Below are 19,333 nucleotides of genomic sequence, written 5' to 3' on the forward strand. Positions count from 1 at the left end.
ACCAAAATCAAAGGGCCAGGAGAAATCAGACCTGTTGCCATGAGAATATAACTTGGCTTTTTTTATCCATACAAAGGCTCTCATTATTAGCATTTCAAGCACAGTTTGTCCTACTTGACTGCCCACGACATATTTTCCTTTGTTTTGTTGCTAGGGTTTCCATTGAAATTCCATCTTGTCAACTTATAGTCTAGAGGTACAGATGGGTCTTATCCCTTCCTCTCTTTCAAGAAAGGGTGGGAGCCATGTGTTAGGAGTGTTACTTAAAACCCATTTTGTGTAACTCAAAAAGAAGTTTGTGTTACTCAAAAGTCATTTTATGTGATTTGAAATAATATAATGCCTGAGTTTGCCACCAGGCAGCTCTGATAGAAGCTAGGTTTCAGCAGCCTGTTCCTGGCAGGCCACCAGGTCACAGCCTAGCCCAGAACAGGCATTAATATACGAATGAAGTAACCCGATGGTGATGTTGATATGTCAGTGAATCATCTCCCCAAGCTGTGGGCCCTGATATGGCAAAGCTACAGCCAAATAAAACTACAGAAAAATTAGGACCCTGGGAGAGTTCACCATCACACTCTCTGGCCTCTGTGATGATTCCCATTGGCAAGAAAACTTGAGACTGTACATGACCCTGGCCTCAGTGACCCTTGAACTTCCAGTACTGTTGCTGGGCCTGTAGGTGCTAACTCCTGGTCAATACAGTCAAAACTTCCTGAACCTCCGTCGGTGCCATCCTCACAGCTTTCCAAGCTGAAGGACTTCATGGCAAGCTTCCTAGGAGTCCTCATCAGAAAAGACTCCCAGTGGAACTTTGAAGCATCAGTTCTGCCCAAACATCTGTTCTATCCTTGGTAAGATGCCTGTTTAATTTTTACATTAGCATGATATTATAAGGCATGTTTGTGTGAAGAAGCAAAGCTAATCGAGAAATAAATCTTGTGTGGACATCCTAATCGCCAAGAACCCTGTAGACCTTAGGCCATGCCCTCCATAGTTGGTGTAATCAGCAGGATTCTACTGGATGCATGGTTGCCAGGCTAAGCAATTAAGTAATTGGGCAGAGAGATGGCAGAAATCAGTTCAAGATTTTGTTCAGACTAGCCAGCTGAATTGCTTGAGATTATTTAAGGAGAAGCATAGGCAAGATGATTGTGCAAAAGACCTATGGGGAAATGCTGATAGACGAGTCACAAAGTAATTACCAGTACAACTTTCACAGAATATACAAATCGTGCTCAAAACCCTGAAAGTGGTTGAGCCCATATTGACAAGACCAAATAAAATGGAGGCACCAGCTATTCTCATAAAAAAACTATAATAGACATAGATAGAGGAGATGTTCATTGAAATTATATTAGTATATTATAAGGAATGTTGTGTGAATTGCCCGAGTATATTCAGAAGATAAATCCTAATTACCAAGTACGTTCCAGCCCATCGGCGGCTCTCTCTGCAATGTGACTGCTTTAAAATGCACATAGGTGACACTTTCACAGGTGTCCACCCCATCAGATGAAGACAGCACTAAGAGATGAACGGAAGAAGAGCTGGTCCATATGGCATTGCTTAAGTCCCAGGATGAGGTTCTGTTAGAAGATGAACCAGTGCTGTCTGTCAGGTAATCTTTTTGCTTAAACTACTATGTCAAATTGAGATATCTGTGGTTTCTAATGAATTTTAATATGCCATCCAACTGAAGTTCTCCTATGTTGACTCTTATTCAAATATTTCTGGAAAATTTCAAGTATTAGAGTCAACACATGGGGATCTGATGAAATCTCCAACCCTCATCATCAGAAAACAGAAATGTTCTACATAATCTTCAGATTGATTGTCATTACCAAAATAATGTAGGAGGAGGACCACATCTCTACAAGCTTGAAGAGATAGAATAGAGAACACTCTAATTCACAGGAACAAAACACTCATTTCTTAGTAAATTTCCCAGGCAGGGAAGGGGCCTAACAGATCTTCCAAAATGCAATGCATAAATTCCTTTTATATAACAAAGAATTGAGCAAGAAATAGAAAAGCAGTATAGAAAGTATGGTGTTGAAGGTGAACATCAAAGCATAAAAAGAACAATCCTCAGACTGGGGAGGGATCCTGCAAGCGGATATCCCTAAGGCCTCTCACTTCCTGGCTTAGAGGATTTTAACTGCCAAAAGAAAGAAAGGAGTTCCCTGAAGGGCTGACCTTTTTTTTGACTGACATAGGTGATTGACATCTCTAGATTATATAATATTATGTTTACTATGCCTGTGTCATCCCACGATCCTCTTTGTTAAAATCATATGCATGAGATGCATTTCATATACATCAATCCTTAAATTATTTTTGACATCCTTAATGTCACCTTGGAATAATGTTTCCCTCCTGGTATAGTCATTTTTTTTTCCTGTTTGTTGGAAGAGAGTTGCACAATCCAACAGATGGGTCAAGGAAAGCCAAGTAATGGTTAGGACATTCCAAGGGGATGTCTATATTAGTGTCTAGGTACTGAAGTCAATGTTCCTCTGACTTACAGCCATGTGTGTGTGACCCTACCTGCCTTCCTCAGTGTTGGGGGGTGGCTTTGGGCATATGAATTTATTGAAGGATAGTTTAATCTCTTTTACAGATTAAACTGTAGTAGTCTAGTAAGCTACTATCCTTTTCTGAATTTTTGATTGAATTATTTGTTTGTTCATTGTTAAACTGTGTGTTATAGATGCTTTTAATTATATCAGATATGTGATTATCAAATGCTGTTCTTATTCTTTAGGCTGTTTATTCACTTATTGCTATTTTATATTAGTGAACAAAGGTTTTCTAATTTTTGTATGATTATATTTGATTGAATTGAACAAAGCTTTCCTCACACTTCAGGGGACAGATCCAATAATATATTTTATGTTTTTATTTATTTATTTATTTATTAATAAAAATTTCCACTTCCGCCCCTCCTCCCAATACCCTCCCACTCCCCCAACTCCTTCTGCTCCTCCCTCTCCAGTCCTAAGAGCAGTCAGGGTTTCCTGTTCTGTGGGAAGTTCAAGTTCCTCCCCCCTCCCTCCAGGTCTAGGAAGGTGAGCATCCAAACAGACTAGGATCCCAAAAAGCCAGTACATGCAGACGAAACAAGTCCCAGTGCCATTATCAATGGCTTCTCAGTGACCCCCCATGTCAGCCACATTCAGAGAATCCGGTTTGATCACATGCTCGTTCAGTCCCAGTCCAGCTTGCCTGGGTGAGCTCTCCTTAGATCAGTGCCCTTGTATCAGTGGGTGAACGCTCCCCTCCCGGTCCTGACTTTCTTGTTCGTGTTCTCCCTCCTTCTGCTCCTCATTTGGACCTTGGGGGCTCAGTCCAGTGCTCCAGTGTGGGTCTCTGTCTCTATCTCCATCCATCGTCGGATGAAAGTTCCCTCTGATCCTGACTTTCTTGTTCGTGTTCTCCCTCCTTCTGATTCTCATTTGGACCTAGGGAGTTAAGTCCAGTGTTCCAATGTGGGTCTCTGTCTCTATCTCCATCCATCGCCAGATGAAGGTTCTATGAGCTTGGTATTGGCATAAGAACAGAGAAGTCGACCTATGGAATCGAATAGAAGACCCGAATATTAACCCACAAATCTATGAACACCTGATTTTCGACAAGGGAGCTAAAGGAATACAATGGAAGAAGGAAAGCATCTTTAACAAATGGTGCTGGCATAACTGGATGTCAACCTGTAGAAGAATGAAAGTAGATCCTTATCTATCACCATGCACAAGACTCAAGTCCAAATGGATTAAAGACCTTAAAATTAATCTGACCACTTTGAACCTGATAGAAGAGAAAGTGGGAAGTAGTCTACAAGACATAGGCACAGGAGACCACTTCCTAGATAGAACCCCAGTAGCACAGACAATAAGAGAATCAGTGAATAAATGGGACCTCCTGAAACTGAGAAGCTTCTGTAAACCAATAATACATTGTGAAAAACAAAGTTATGAAATGTGTTTTTGTTTTTTCAACAACCTTGTTACTTCTACACTCATATTTTGAACACTGATGCATTTTGCTACTATTACTTTTGAGTATTTATCATGTAGTCAGAGCTTCAGACTAATTATCTCACACAGTCCTTAAAGGAATACTTTTCAATGAGTGCTTAGATGGTTTTATACTTTGAAGATGTGGGATAATCAGTCATCTGTTGAAATAACTAGCTTCCTATTGGTTTTGCCAAAACTAATTTTTGCAGAATTTATTTGCTGACTTCAGGTACTGAATAAATAAATACCATCATGAAAATAGGCTGTATTTTCTTTATCTACTTATGTGTTAATAGGCATGAAGAGCAGTTCCATAGTATCTGAATAGTGCCATGATAATTGTAGGTATGCATGAATTAAGTGGCTGATTGCTTTGCATGTATATCTGGAAGTGTTATACTTGGATTATATGACAGGTTGAGTATCAGGTTCTAAGGAACCTCCATTTGGAATCCCTATGGTAGCTGCACTATTTACATTCCCATAGCAGTAAATAAGAGCTCTACTTTTCCCACTTCCTCACCAGAATTTGCTTGTTTTAATGATAGTCATTCTGACCAGAATGCAATAGAATCTAAAATGCTGACATGCGTTTCCATGATGACTATTATTTTCCTGTATCTATTGACACTTTTTCCTTTTGAAAAATGTCTGTCCATTTACATTGCCTGGATTATTTTCACATTATTAGTGGCATGCATCTCCGTGTCTCACACTTGTCATGTTGAATACTCTACGGCATCCACCTGCCTGCCAATTATCCACAGCAGTTTTTTATTATTGACATTCTCTACTTCCCTGTGCCCTGGAGGCTGAACACTGAGGACCACATCACCTGAAGCATTGTGTCCTCTGGACTCCACTTTGGTTTAGACAATGATATAGATGAGAGGCAATGTTTGGGGTGTGTTTCTCTTTACAGTGTCTGTTCATGTGCATTGTGCTGTGATGTGGCTGTCTTTTCTCATCACCACACGGTTGCAGCTCCTTTGGGTGCAGTGATCTACATCCTGCAGTTCTTAAATGGCACCAAAGATGATATTTCTTCTCCCACCTCGTTAGGTCTAGAAACTAGAATAGAAAACTCAGAATTCTAAGTGCAGTGTGATTGGTGCTGACAGACCGAAGACAGGTGTGGTGAGAAGCTAGAAAATTTAGCCATCATTTGTGTCATTATTTTTTCTACTGAAACTCAAATTCTCAGGCTCAATCAGCAAATACACAAGTTAGCTCCAGAAAGGAAGGTGGGGAGTCGCCGTCTCTTTATTATTTGCCCACCTTTCCTTTTTTTCTACAGTCTGGAGAAAGGTTATCCATTACCATCATTGGCAAGAAGTTACTTTCAAGAACTCAGCTGAAATGTGTTTATAGAGCTAGGAGTAACTGATTAGCAGAGCTGTTAACATTGAAAGATTAGCTAGTTACAACACAAACAGAGTACAGGGCAGGTGATTAATTCTTCTCAAATCTTGCAGTAGGAAAACCTTTTAACTATGAATCAAAAATCTATAAGCCATAAAAGAAAAATCATAAATGAAACTATGTATGCTTAAACTTCTGCACAGAAAATAAAACACCATAAATAATGCAGAAAAATATGACAAACTGAACCTGAGGAAAAGTACAGCTTTGTTCTGCACAGAGGACCAAGCTCTCTAATACACAAAAGGTTGCTTGCTAAAACCAAGACACAAAGGCTAGTGATCCAATGGAAAAAATTGGAAAGAAATTCATACTTCATATAGGCAAAAATGTTCTACCTCCTTCATAATAAAAAGAAATACTGACTAAAACAAACAAAGTTGCCTTTCTACTAAAGATATTGGCAGAAGTTATAGTAACATTCCATTTTGGCTATTCCTAAGTGTGTCATATTGTTTATAAAACAAGTCACTAGCTGGGCATGGAGGCACATGCCTTTGGTCACAGCACTCGAGAGGCAGGTGGATTTCTGAGTTCTCGGCCAGCCTGGTCTACAGAGGAAGTTCCACGGCAGTCAGAGCTACACAGAAATATCCTGCCTCAATAAAACAAAACCAACCAAATAAACAGAAACAAAACAAAACTGGCTAGTGATATCCCCTTCCCTCCAGACATGTCCTTTTCTTTTTATTCAATTTGGTTCTTTTAGGTTTTCAGAAGGTCATTTTTGTAAAAGTATAGCATGTGCCTTGGCACACTCTCCCCATCCCTTGCCCTCCCATACCCTTTCTCACACCTTGGTCCTCACCTTAGTTCCCTCTGTGCCCAAGACAATTTCATCTGCTTTCCCATCATCTGAACACAAATGGTTTTCTGTGTCTGAGACTCCCAAAGGAAAAAACATACTTCTTTTTCAAGACTGACTTAAGTCACCTCATATGGCTATGTCCAACTGCATCCATCTGGCCTCAGATGACATAACTTCATTCTGCTTTGTGCATGAGAAAAGTTTTGCATACATAAACCATGCTTTCTTGATTCCCTTCATCTAGCTGTTGATATCCACCTGGGTTGCGTCTACAATTTAGCTAATGTGGAAAGTAACGCTACAAACATAAACTGACACAGCTCTTTCAATGTTGTATTGGAACATCTTCCAGTTCATTTCCCTGACGAGGGTACCCTTCGCAGAGACCCACATTTCGTACTTGGATAATAGAGCCCGTCCTGCAATAGCATTGAAGGGACTTTCACACCTTTGTTAATTTAAATTGAATCCAGAATTCAGTGTTTCAAAATTACTGAATTGTAGAAGCTGTTTTTAGAGCTGCTCAGTTTACTTTCTTGAAGAGAAGCATGCTGGGAGTTTCATTTTGTGCAATCCATGATTTATGTGGTTTGGTTTGACTGTGACTTGCAGAGTATTTGATTCTGTGGATGTTCATTGGCCAGAGGACTCTGGGGCTATGAGTTTCTGACATCTACAAAATTGTTTTACAATGCCAAATAAGTACTTATATTAATTAATTTTCTCAAATTATATTATTCTGTCCCTATTTTATTTTTTATCTTTGTTCTCTTTTTATAATTTATTTATTTTTTAAAAAAGAAAAAAGCTATCTTTTTTTTTCATTTTACATACCAATCTGAGTTCCCACTCCCTCCGCTCCTCTCAACTCCTTCAGTTATGCCTTCACCCCAACCCCATCCACTCCTCAGAGAGGGTAAGGCACATTGCTTTGGGGGAAGGTTCAAGGCCCTCCCTACTATATCTAGGTTGAGCAAAGTATTCATCCAAAGAGAATGGGTTCCAAAAAAGCCCGTACAAGCAGTAGGGATAAATCTTGGTCAGTGATTTATCACAAGGTAGGCCAGTGACCCTGCAGCCTACCCCTGCAATACAACTGTCACCCACATTCAAAGAGTCTAGTTTGCTCCTATGATGGTTCCTTCTCTATCTGGCAAGAGTTGGTGAGCTCCCATTAGTTCAGGAAAGCTGTTTCAGTGGGTGTCCCCATCATGGTCTTGAAATTAGACATCAAAATTCCAAATGATCCAATTAAAAAATGGGACACAGAACTAAACAGAAAACTCAACATAAGACTCTCAAATGGTTGAAAGGCACTTAACAATATCCTTAGCCATCAAGGAAATGCAAATTAAAACAAATCTGAGATACCATCCTACACCAGTCAGAATGGCTAAGATCAAAAACACCAATGATAGCTTATGCTAGAGAGGATGTGGAGTAAGGGGAACATTTCTCTATTGCTAGTGGGAATGCAAACTTATACAAACACTCTGGAAATCAGTGTGGTGATTTCTCAGAAAATTAGGAATCAACATGCCCATTTTTTAATTCAGAAAAAGATCACTTCTTGATTAATATTTCTGTTTTATGTACTTTTTCTATTTATCACCTCCTATCTGAAAGTCAGTAGTGAGGCACTGTTCTAACTGGTACTGACTGGGATCAAACATTATCTTCTACATAGAAAAGTTTACAAAAGATATCCTGTGAATGTCAGTTTCCCTCTCCTAGGATAGGAAACTGTCTGGTATTGATGATTACCTCAAGAGAAAGCAGAGAGAGATGCTGTGGAGAAACACTCTCCAATAATCATCACCGTAGAGAAACATCAATTTGCACAGCTATTCATGCATGAAACTAACTTCAGAAGAGCAAAGGTCACAGAATCTGTTTTAGAGAAATAAAAAGGAAATAATAGATCACGTAGATGGCAAGATAGAAAGTGTTGACTACGTCAACCCTCCAGAAGCTCTGAGAAGAGTTGTGTGGAGAGCGATGTCTCCCTCTCAGGGATAAATAAATTATTAAAATCTCAGCCTTAGATGTGGAAATCACATCAGGCCTGTGAAGTACAGTTTGAGGAAAGCCTTCTAGGCCTTTGGCCTCAGAACAAGTTTCTGGGTCTGAGCTGAATTGATAGCTGAAGTATTGCTGCCATCACCCAGTTCTCCAGGACTGGACAGGACAGAGCAGAAAAAGAATTCATCTGTTCTGGTCTTCACTTCACTGGGAAGATAGTGAAGGAAACGGAAACCTTTTCTGTGGCCTTCAGCATCAGGCTAATGAAAGCTGGAAGACCAAATGTTAGCATTTACAAAGTTTCTTGTTATAATCATGATATGAAGCAGAAACCTAATAGACACACTGAAATAAGGATAAGTCCAATCACTCCTAGAAAAATCACTTAACGAAGCAGGCAGTCTATAGGCAATCTCTTGAGAAGCTCATGTCCACACCTAGGTGTGCACTACTTTCCCCAGGATTTCTCTCTTCTAATGTTGATGTGTACATCTATGCGATAACCTCCACTTAAGAAACCCCATTAATTCTCCATTCTGACTCCCCTGACTATCAAGAATCCCATATTCAGCGAAGTAGAGTTTGCTTAAAGAATTCAGGCTGCTACAGGAAACAGTGTGGATGTGTGCCCCCAGTGCCTATTACTGCTACTGCCGTCTTTCCAGGTGGCCCATAAGTGGGTACGTTTCTGAAGTGCTGCCTCCACTATCTCAGGAATATCTCGAAAACAATGTTGATTATACTCACAAACTCTTAAGAGGCTCTTAATGTATCTTGAAACAAGAAAAATGACATCTTAGCTTCTTGTAGACAAAGCACAATCTTGTTTCTAAATCTAAATGGTAGTTGGTCCCCCATTTACTCACAATCTTATACCCACCTACCCGCACACAGCACTAAGTGGACTCAGTGGGTGTAAAAGAACAGTACATGAGGTTGGGAGGGAATAGTTGTGTGGGGGGGAATATGGGAGGAATTGCTGCCGAGGGAATGGGGGTGGATTTGATCAAAACACATTATATAACTTGTGGAATTATCAAACAGAAATGCCTAATGTCTCTAATTTTCAGGGAAATGAAAATTACAACCTCAGTAAGCTATCTCCTTACCCTAGGAAGAATCCCTTTTACCAGAAGATGAAGTGTGGCATAGTCTATCATTCCAGCTTTTGGAAGGGTGAGTGAGAAGAAGAACAGGTTCAAGGGCAGCCTCTGTGATAGAGGAAGAACTCATCTTGAAAGAAGGAGAAGCAGACACAGGGCAGGTTGAGGTACTAATGAAGATATGGAGGAAAGAACTTTGTTGGAATATAAATGAGTTAAGTCAATGAAAAATACTGCAGAAGTCCCTGATAGTTTAACTTTGAATGATTCAGTCATCCTCCTACTGGTATATATACAAAGAAAATTAAGTCAAGTCAGTATGCTAATGAGGCATCTGTACCCCCCCCCCCAGCTTATCGCAGCACAGTTCACAACAGCCAAGACATGGAAATAACTGTTTTTATCAGCTGACAAATGAACTAAAGAGAACATGATTTACATATACTGGGAATATTATTTAGGCATGAAGGATGAAACCCTGCTACCTGTGACAACGGGGGAATACCCAAAGGTCTTATGTCAAGAGAAATATGAAAGATATAAAAAGATAAGTAGTATTATATCTTACTTATATGCAGAATTTGAAAGATTTGATATCATAGATGTTCTGAGTAAAATCCTGGTTAACCAGAGGCTGGAAAAACAGATAGTGCCTATGTATTAATGAAGTAGTGACTTACAATTACTAGAAATAATTTCTGATATCTTAAGTTATAAATGATTATAGACATAAGCAACCTATATATTTCAGAAGAAGCTAGAAAGAGTGACTGATTTTGAATATCCTTCCCTAAAATAATAAATGTTTAATGAGATATATTTGTCTATGTCTATCTTAATTTGAATATTGTACAGCATATACAAACTGAAACACAACAGGGAAACTCACAATTTCAAGTATAAGTTAAATCACAAACTAAAAAATATTTCAAACTGGCCACATACACAGAAGGAAAATGGGAACCTTTTCTCAAATTCGGAAGTAACTTCACAGCTGATGTTTAATCCACAAAAATTATTCCAGCAGAATAAAGAGCTCCAAAGTTTTGTTTTGGTTTTTTTTGTGTGTGTATGTGTGTGTGTGTTAGGAGCACATTTTGCTCTACTTTTAGCAGGTGAGGCAGTTTGCTTTACATTTGTATAGCTGTGCCTGGGAATTTTTCCCAAATGTTCATGAATATTTTCAGATGTAATTCACATTCTGAATGTTCTGTTGTACATAACACCAAAAGAGAATATATCTCCTTGATGAATTCAAAACTAAAAAAAAAAAAAAAACAAATCCTTGGCTGTATCTGCTTCCAACCATTAAGCGAAACAAACTTTAGATCCCCAAATATAAAATAAAAAAGTAAAAGTTAAAGTAGGCTGTTTCTAGGTTTTCCCTAGAGTTCCGTGGTGGTTTTCACACTGATGTGTAAGAATCATTATTGATGGAATTGGGAGTCGAGAGGTCATGTTTAAATTTTTAGGCAATTTCCACACATTCCTCCACTGAACTGCTTCTCTATATAATTCTCAGTATGGTCAGAAAATCATTAAAATCTAAAATTATCTTGAGAACGACCCACTTCAGCCTCATTTTCTATGGAGACATTTTCTATGATGGCTCCAGCCTTCCAGTGGGCTCCCATAGATGATGGTATGAGGGTAACAACTGAGTGCACAGAGCTCCCACTGGCTTTACTGCTTGTAGGATTCCACTTACAGTGGCTACTTAATTACTATTAATGGATTCTTTCTGAATGAAGCATTTCATTGGAGAGAGAAGTTTCTTGATTTTTAATTGAAGTTTACATGCCTCATCCCCAGAGTTAGAAGATGATAGCAAAAATCTGGCTGTAAAATAAGTCTATAATTGGTTTTAAGACAGCCTCCTCATCAGCCAAATGCTTCTTACAGTGTTATGATGTTTAAAGAATCTCGTCATCAAACAATCTAATTTTCATCATAATAGTGTACATCAGGTAGTCATGCCCTCAATGTAATGTTTGAATAATATAAATCTAACTGGCATGAATTCTTATGAATTTCAGTCCTTCAGAAAATAATTTCTCAATAATTTGGAGTATATTCTTTTCTCTTTTTCAAACCAGAAGAAGAATATTCAGGCTGTAGGGAGGTATCAGAGGAAAGGACATGTCACATATGTTTGAGAAAGGGCTTTGTAAGGAGGGAAAAGACTTATAAATGAGTAGTCTGTCTGGTAGACCTCATTTCCCCATACTAATTGCACAGCACGACAACAGGTAAACCACTTGTTCTCCTGAGGACAGTTCTGCATACAAACTGCACCATTAGTGTTTGAATCGTCACCAAAGGGAGGGAGGGAGCAGACGAGTGAATGCCCTAAAGTCTTGCTGTACACAGCAGGCACTTCACCCTCTCCAGAACTCTTTTGTGCTTTTCTGGTGAGCTTGATCATAAAAAAGAAGTGGCCTAGCATTTCCTTTTTCGATCTCAAGGTTTTATTCATATATATATATATAATATATATATATTTGAGTTTTAAAAATATACTTCACTAATTCTTAGAGAATTTCCTCCTCACTCCTCTCACCAACTCCTCCAAGATGCATCCCCTCTTCCCTAAAACTTTGTGTACTCTTTTTGCTATCAAATAAGGGTAGAAGAAGAATAAATGTTGCACATTTGTTCCCATTAGAATTGTCAAGGTGATTAATATCGGGTAGTTGTTTAAATCTTTATTATTCCCTGTGCAATCTCTTCATTTTTCAGTATCCAGTGTCCGGCAGCTCATCAGGGCCATGAGGTAGCCATGAACATGGTACAATACACATTAGGAGATATTTTTTAACTCAACCATGTAGTTTCTCAATGTCAGCTTTGTGGATGTCTGTGCTTTATCACGAGTGTCAAAGGCTGGGCACATCTGTTTTAGAGAGAAGGTATCTCCTTAATAATAACTAAAGTGATGAGCTGTTGAATAAATAAAATTTAGTGAAAATGAAAATTGGAGAGTTAAGGAGAGTGTGATGGATGATGGTGGATTGGAGGATCCCTGAAGTCTGTGAAGGGCATGAAGGAAAATTAACACCCTCCAGAACTAAGAATGGATAGCATCCCTTTCCCCTGATCTGTGCACTATAACCCTCTCCTGAACTATTCCACCCTCTTTGAAGTGCCAACAGGCTTCACCGACACCAGACTGCCTTAGCCTCCTTTGCCCCAGCTCTTCCTCATGTGCAGACACCTAGTTTATAGACTGCTGCCTGCTTCCCGGCTGCAGGTTTTCCAGCTTAGCTTGGTTCCTGCACATTTAATGAAGCCCACAGGCAAGCAGAAAAGCAAGACAGAAAGGAGGTCAGGCCAAGATCTCTCTTCCCCGTTTAGCACAGTGTGTTCTGACTGCAGCAGCCAAGGGAAAACTAAAGCTGAAGCGTCAGCCCTCTGTTCTCCACTCTTCACTCCTTAGTGAGATGACCCAAGTGCTGCCCTTGAGCCTCCAACCGTCCCTGGGTGTTTCTCCTCTTCCCCCCATCATCGTTCAGACTGGCAAATGGTATTAGAAAATGACCCAACAAATTCCTCTGCTTCTATCCTATCATTCATATTCCACCAGGGGAGAGAATTATCTGAAAATTGGATTGACAGCCCTGTCTTCTCTTGAACCAGATGTTTTGTTTATCTCTTAGAACTCACACTGGTGTCCTAGGTTGATGACTGAGTCATAAGACATGTTTTATTTTTTTCCAGGCATGATCTTGGAAAAAGAAAACCAAAAATATAGAGCCAACATTTTAAAATTTAGAAATTACACATAAAAACCCAAAATTCTTGATAATCTTAAGAAATATCATCACTTGTCTCATAAAAGTCCAGTTCTGCCTCATCTGTATTTTTCTTCTGGGTGTGGGGCCTCTCTTTCCTTCACTTCCTTGGTCCCTCTTTCAAATACAAGCAACAGTATGGAGGAAAGTTTACATGGAGAAGTCTTCTTGTATCTACTCTTCGTCGCTCACATTGCTGCTGTTACTACACACTTTTTAATTAAGAGGTCTTAGTTAAAATGGGTGATGTAATGGTGTCTGCTTGTAAGGAAAATACCATAATCACTGTGATTCTAGGAATGATCACTGACTGAGCACCTAGTCTTTACTAAGTATCCTATATACGATGTATAATAAACACCATCATAACCTTCAATTCCTGAATAAAAAAGTACAATCTAGAAGATTTCGTTGACTTTTTTTCAATTCAAGCACTTTCTAGTTATCAGTAGTAGAGTCAAACCCAGGTTTCTATTACACCTAAGGCCATGCTTTGAATCGATACCCACACTTGTTCAATCAAATGTAAAGTGTTCGATTTTACAAGAATAGAATGTTGCTCTTGATTAAAGATTACAAAACTAGATTAAAAATTTCTAGGACCCTTCAAACACTATCTCTACAAAGGCAATGAAAATGAGGTATGAAAAGCATAAATATCCAGCAAGATTCCAACAATGCACTTTTGGCATGATTGCTTACTGATCCGGCTAATTATTTTTACTGTGATGCACTTCCTTGAGTTACCAATGACTTCAAGCTGAATTTGAAAGGATTTCTCTGGAGATCTCAGTTCTGAGATATCACTTGATCTATGGCCAGAATTTTTGGGCCAGGATTCTACAGCGGAGCCTTTGAACGTGGCAAGCTTAGATGAAAAGCCAGAGTGTGGAAAAACACAGTTCTGCATCATTCAAGATCCTGGAAAAAAACAGAAGAGAGTCACAAATTAGGGAGCTGAAAGACAGTAATGCAGTGAAGCAAGGAATTAGGATGTGTGATGTATTAAACCCTCACCAACGCCAGACACGGAGGAGCAAAGCAAAGAAACAGCCACTGGGCCTAGAAACAGAACTTTGTGGGAAGAGTCAGCCGAATGTATCTACACATTGGATGAGAGAACTAGCCAGGTCATGGTACTGCTTAAGGGATGGGTCAAATATCATCAGGATAGTCTTCCTCAGGTTTATAATATTCTGCTTGTCAGAGAAATGGAGAACTCACTGGTGTGACTTGAAGAGGTCAGTCCTTCTAAAATGCAGAGTATGGCAGAGAGGGGAGGAGGGTTTTTCCACAGTAGCAAATGGAAGATTCTCAGAATATTTATCCTGTGTAGAATTTCCCATGGGGACAACTAAGAAACTTGCACTTTAATTGGGGAAGATTACAAGAAAATAGAAAAGACTGTCTCAGATTATTAAATCCTCCACTAACCGTGTTGAGGTTGAGTAAATCATGAATTAGTCAATCCCTATTCCTAAATTCCCATTTTGGAGATAGGTTAGGAGAAAATACATTTTGTCTTCAAGACCACTGAAATTTAACAGAAAAGAACTATCTCCATATAAATCATAGTGATGCTTCCCTTGAAGTGGGGAGAACTTAGTATCATATTCAATGAAATAAAAATCTCTACCACATTCTCACTACTGTAAAATCCTTCTGAACTCTGATCTACTGCCAAATGCATTTTTCCTAGAGGGACTCACAGTGTCGTCAGCAATCCCTTGTCTTCACACACCCTTTGCATATCCGAACCATGTCTCTCACATGCCTCTGCTGTTGCATATCTTATCTTCCTTATGGAAACACTCCTGATAGCTTTTTATCTCACCTTGACAGAAACTTGTTTTCTTGTTTGTTAGTCATTCCGGCCATCACTCTGTACTCTCTGTGGTTCACCGAGAGTCTTAGAGAACAGTGCTCACAGGAGAATACCCACAGAAGAGCAATAAACATTAACCTTTATTCAGGATTTCTTACTCTCTGAGTCCATTCCAAGAAAGTCATGTATTTTAGTCCATACCATCTTCATGACACTCTCCAAAAGGAGTGTCAACACTATCACTGTTTTATAAAGCACAGGTTTAGTAACCCAAGTAGGGTGACTCAGTTTAAACCTGAACAACGCTCCCTCCGACGTATGTATTTTCATGTTCTAGCAACATCAAAAGGTTCATTCAAAGCATATAGAACTTTGAGGGAAATCTTCCTGTCATGTCATGGAAATGCACATGGTATGAGGCTTTTAAACATCAAGCTCTCTTATTGTGCTAATATTAACACCCAAAACTGATCAGTGGGAAATATAATTTTTATATTGCTGATAAATTTTGTGTACATCTTTCTCCAGTCACTTTGCCATCACATTACATCAGCAGTATCTTAGAAACATATTTGTTGAGAAGATAGCCTATGAATTTATTACACATATAACTGCAAGGATATATAAACTATAAGTAAAATGCAAAGGGCAATATGAAAATTTAGCAACTAGGGGTAGACTAAATAAAATTTTAAGGAATCCTGAAAAGGAATACAAGGCAATCATGAAAATTTCGGGCATGCAGTGTTTAATAGAACACAGATACAATTATTCCATTTCATCGAACATCCTTTAAAATATAAAGGAATGGGAGATGGAAAAATTGTCACACAGATGAGCTAATTGAAGTACTTTATACAGTAAGCTCCCTGAAAACCCACAGAAAGTTGAATCTTATGATAAGACCTGGGAACATACCTACCGCAGAAGGTGGGCACAGCTGAACTATGGTGGGCACAGCTGGACATACCTACCGCAGAAGGTGGCACATATCTGTGGCTGCAGTTCACAGTAGGGATGCCTGTGATGTGCCACATGGTATTACGCTCTGATGTCTAGCGGCATCAGAAATAAAGGGGTGTTCAGCCTTTGTCTTATCTCACCATAGGGTGTCCTTGTGAGCCACAGCTGGGCAGAGCTTCCAGGCTTCTCAACTCCTGCTCTGTTAGGAAAAAAGACTATAGAGGCATAAAGCATATTATTTGTGTCTTTGCTCCAGTGAGATTTTCCTCATTTTCTCTGTAAATTAAATTTAAAAATAAAGTACAGAGGCTTTCCTTTTCTGCAATATATGAAGCAAAGCAAACCATCAGCCTGGGGCATAATATTTTTTTTAACATGAAATGATAGCAGGTCTATTGAAGAATATACATTTAAAAGGCAAACTTCAAAAATGAATCTGTCTCCAATCTTACCACTATTAATAGATACTATATTTACTATGTATTTGTTCATTTATCGCTAGGGTTTCCCATGGTTATGCATGCTTTTCTTTAACATGTACTCAGCATATTTAGATGCTTTGCTATATCCTTATATATTTACTAAAGCAGCAGGAGTATCCTCACTTTCTATTGTATGTTCTAGAGCAGGACATTTGCAACAGATGCAAGTCTGCTGTGAAGGAAGAAAAGCTGAGATCAAGGAGTGACCAAGGCAAGATTCTTTTGATGCTTTTGGTTGCATGCTGATATTGCAATTACATCAAAAAAGAATAAGTGGAGGCTAACGGAGTGAAATGACCAAGAAGAGATTGGACTAATGTCATAAGACCTTTCACTGGGTTCTCTACAATAACTGGACTAATTTCAACACCTTGAAGTAAAGACGAAGAAATGTGAAGCATGTCCATTGGAGTCATTCAGGTCTTGTTTAGGCAACCATGTTGATGAAACTTCATGGGTGTACTCTTTAAAGTTTCTACGAGACAATCTCATAGCAAACTTACTGTTTTCTGGCTTTTTCGAGCATTCCTCTTCCACAGTGATGTCTGAGCCACAGGTGTCAGGATTGTGTTGTCGATGGATGCATCCTGTGTAAGTTTTATTATTGTCACACCAGGATGTGATAGCCTTGGGAGCCAGGACCATTGACACACTCCTCAGTGCAATTCTCTTTGGAGTGAAACATACCTTGGCAAGCATTCACGCTCTGCTATTTGCTACTTCAGTGACACTGAGACCATGGTGTTAATTTTCCTAAAGTTTTTTTTTCAATCTTGAAAAAAAAAAAAAACGTGTAATTTGATTGTATCTACTTTTGAAGGTATTTTGAGACTTGAATAAGACAATATGAAACTGAACTAACATAATATTCTACAGTGCATGAACATTAAATGTAACTAAACTTACAGCGATTTTACTGTTCACTGCCATTATGCTACAAGTTTTTCCTTTTCTTTTAATTTACATTTTGAGAAGTCTATGTGTGAGTATTGTATGTCCATAATATTCATCCCTCCCTATGCCCCCTCCAGCTACTCCTGTTTCCTGTCTCATATATATGAGGAGGACTTGAAGTTTCTCTTACGTCACATTTATAGGACATAAGGGACTGGATAACCTACCAAGTTCATCTCTAGAGAAAACTGATGCCTCCTCTCTCAACACCTACAGAGTGCTCATAGTTCTTTATGTACGAGTGAAAGGCTTGTGAAATGGCCCATCTACTGAAACGGTTATTATATAGGTCCTTTTAGGCAGTCATATAGTTAAGATTTCATGGGTGCAGCTTCATGTTATATCTAGAATACACATCTAGGAGAAGATATACTGGTCTCCTGGTACTTCCTGTCTTCCAACCTCCTCTTTCATGACTTCCCCTGTGCCTTAGGTGTAGGGCACGCATGGTAGATATCTCAATTTCACCCGAGCTACACACTCCCATAATCACCAGTTCTCTACATTTTGACCATTTGTGGATCTCTGTAATCGTCTCCATCTATTTCAACAGGAAGCTTCTTTAAAGGGGTAGAGCTGCATCATCTGTGGTTAAAGATAAACATCTAGAGTAGTGGGAAATTGCATTGTTTTCAGAATTAGGAGTAGTAAGTTTTCTTTTCTAGGATATAAACTTTCCAAGCATGGGTCATTGTCTATGTTTACAGCACCAGATACAAATTCTCTCCAACTGAGTGTGTCTCATGTCCAATCAGATAACCCTTGGGAATGTCCAGCTATGTTGGTCATTGTTGTGTTTGTAGGTTTACATCTGGGTAGGACTATTGATTGCTTTTCTCACTTGGCAACTTGCATCGCACCTTTGGATACTGTGAGGGTTAGCCCTCTGGGAGGGTGGTTGCCAGGTCAGTTCCAGCTTGATTCCTCTAAGTCCTATATCTGAAAAATGTGGTATTTTCAACAATAGTGTTTTAAATTCAAACTCTGAGAATCAACCAACGGCAATGCCAATAGCCTTTATCGTTTCAGCAGTCTCTTAGATTCCCCTGGACAACAAGTATAAAGGACATTTCCTATGCCTGGCACTGAGTTTTTTGTTATATATTTGCTGGCTTTCATAGAGAACGTTATCAAACCATGAGGCATAAATATATTTAAACCATAAATATATGTTTCCATATGTTATATATGTATTTTAAATAAGATTAATGAATCACATTTCTTTACTGACTTTTCAAACATCCTTAGTATTATTTATCAACTCTCTATCTCTCTCTCTCTCACTTCTTCATTTAAAGTCATCTCTTCTATGTTTTTTTTTTATTTTCAGGGGATGTCAGGGCATCTGACCTCTGACTTAATGGACAAAACTCTCATGCACAGAATAAAACCTCACCTGCTTCCAACTGAGACACTCTAAATGAGATAAATCAAGAAGCCAATGAAAAAGAATAATGTGTGTGTGTGTTTGTGTGTGTGTGTGTGTACATGTCAAAGGAAGAAATGGTTGGTTGAAATGGTCTGACTGCCCCCTTTTGCTTAAGCATACACAATAGAAAGCTTTCATATTTTGTTCCTTCTCACCGAAATTTTTTCTAATTCCTTGAGTGTACTATAATAACCCATTTATTCTATTCTTATGACACACTGGAGCTGTCACTTAAGAGAAGGCAATGAATGATTGATGCTTTTAGACTGAATGAGATGCTTTCCCAAGTTCTCCATAATACAGTGCTGCTCTCACATGGTGACTTGTTACCACAGGCCAGGCTGCTTTGATTTTGAGTTAAAGTTGTTTTATTTGTTTTCCCGTCATTAGAGGAATGTGCTTTTCTTCTATAATACCAACTAGACAAAGATAATTGATAAATTGTGCCTTTCTTCCTGCTCTTTTAATACTGTTTATGCCAATCCTGATTCCCAGGTATAAATACAAGTAATACA

This window comes from Myodes glareolus, chromosome 13, assembly GCF_982192425.1.
Source record: "Myodes glareolus chromosome 13, mMyoGla1.1, whole genome shotgun sequence".
Lineage (NCBI taxonomy): Eukaryota > Metazoa > Chordata > Mammalia > Rodentia > Cricetidae > Myodes > Myodes glareolus.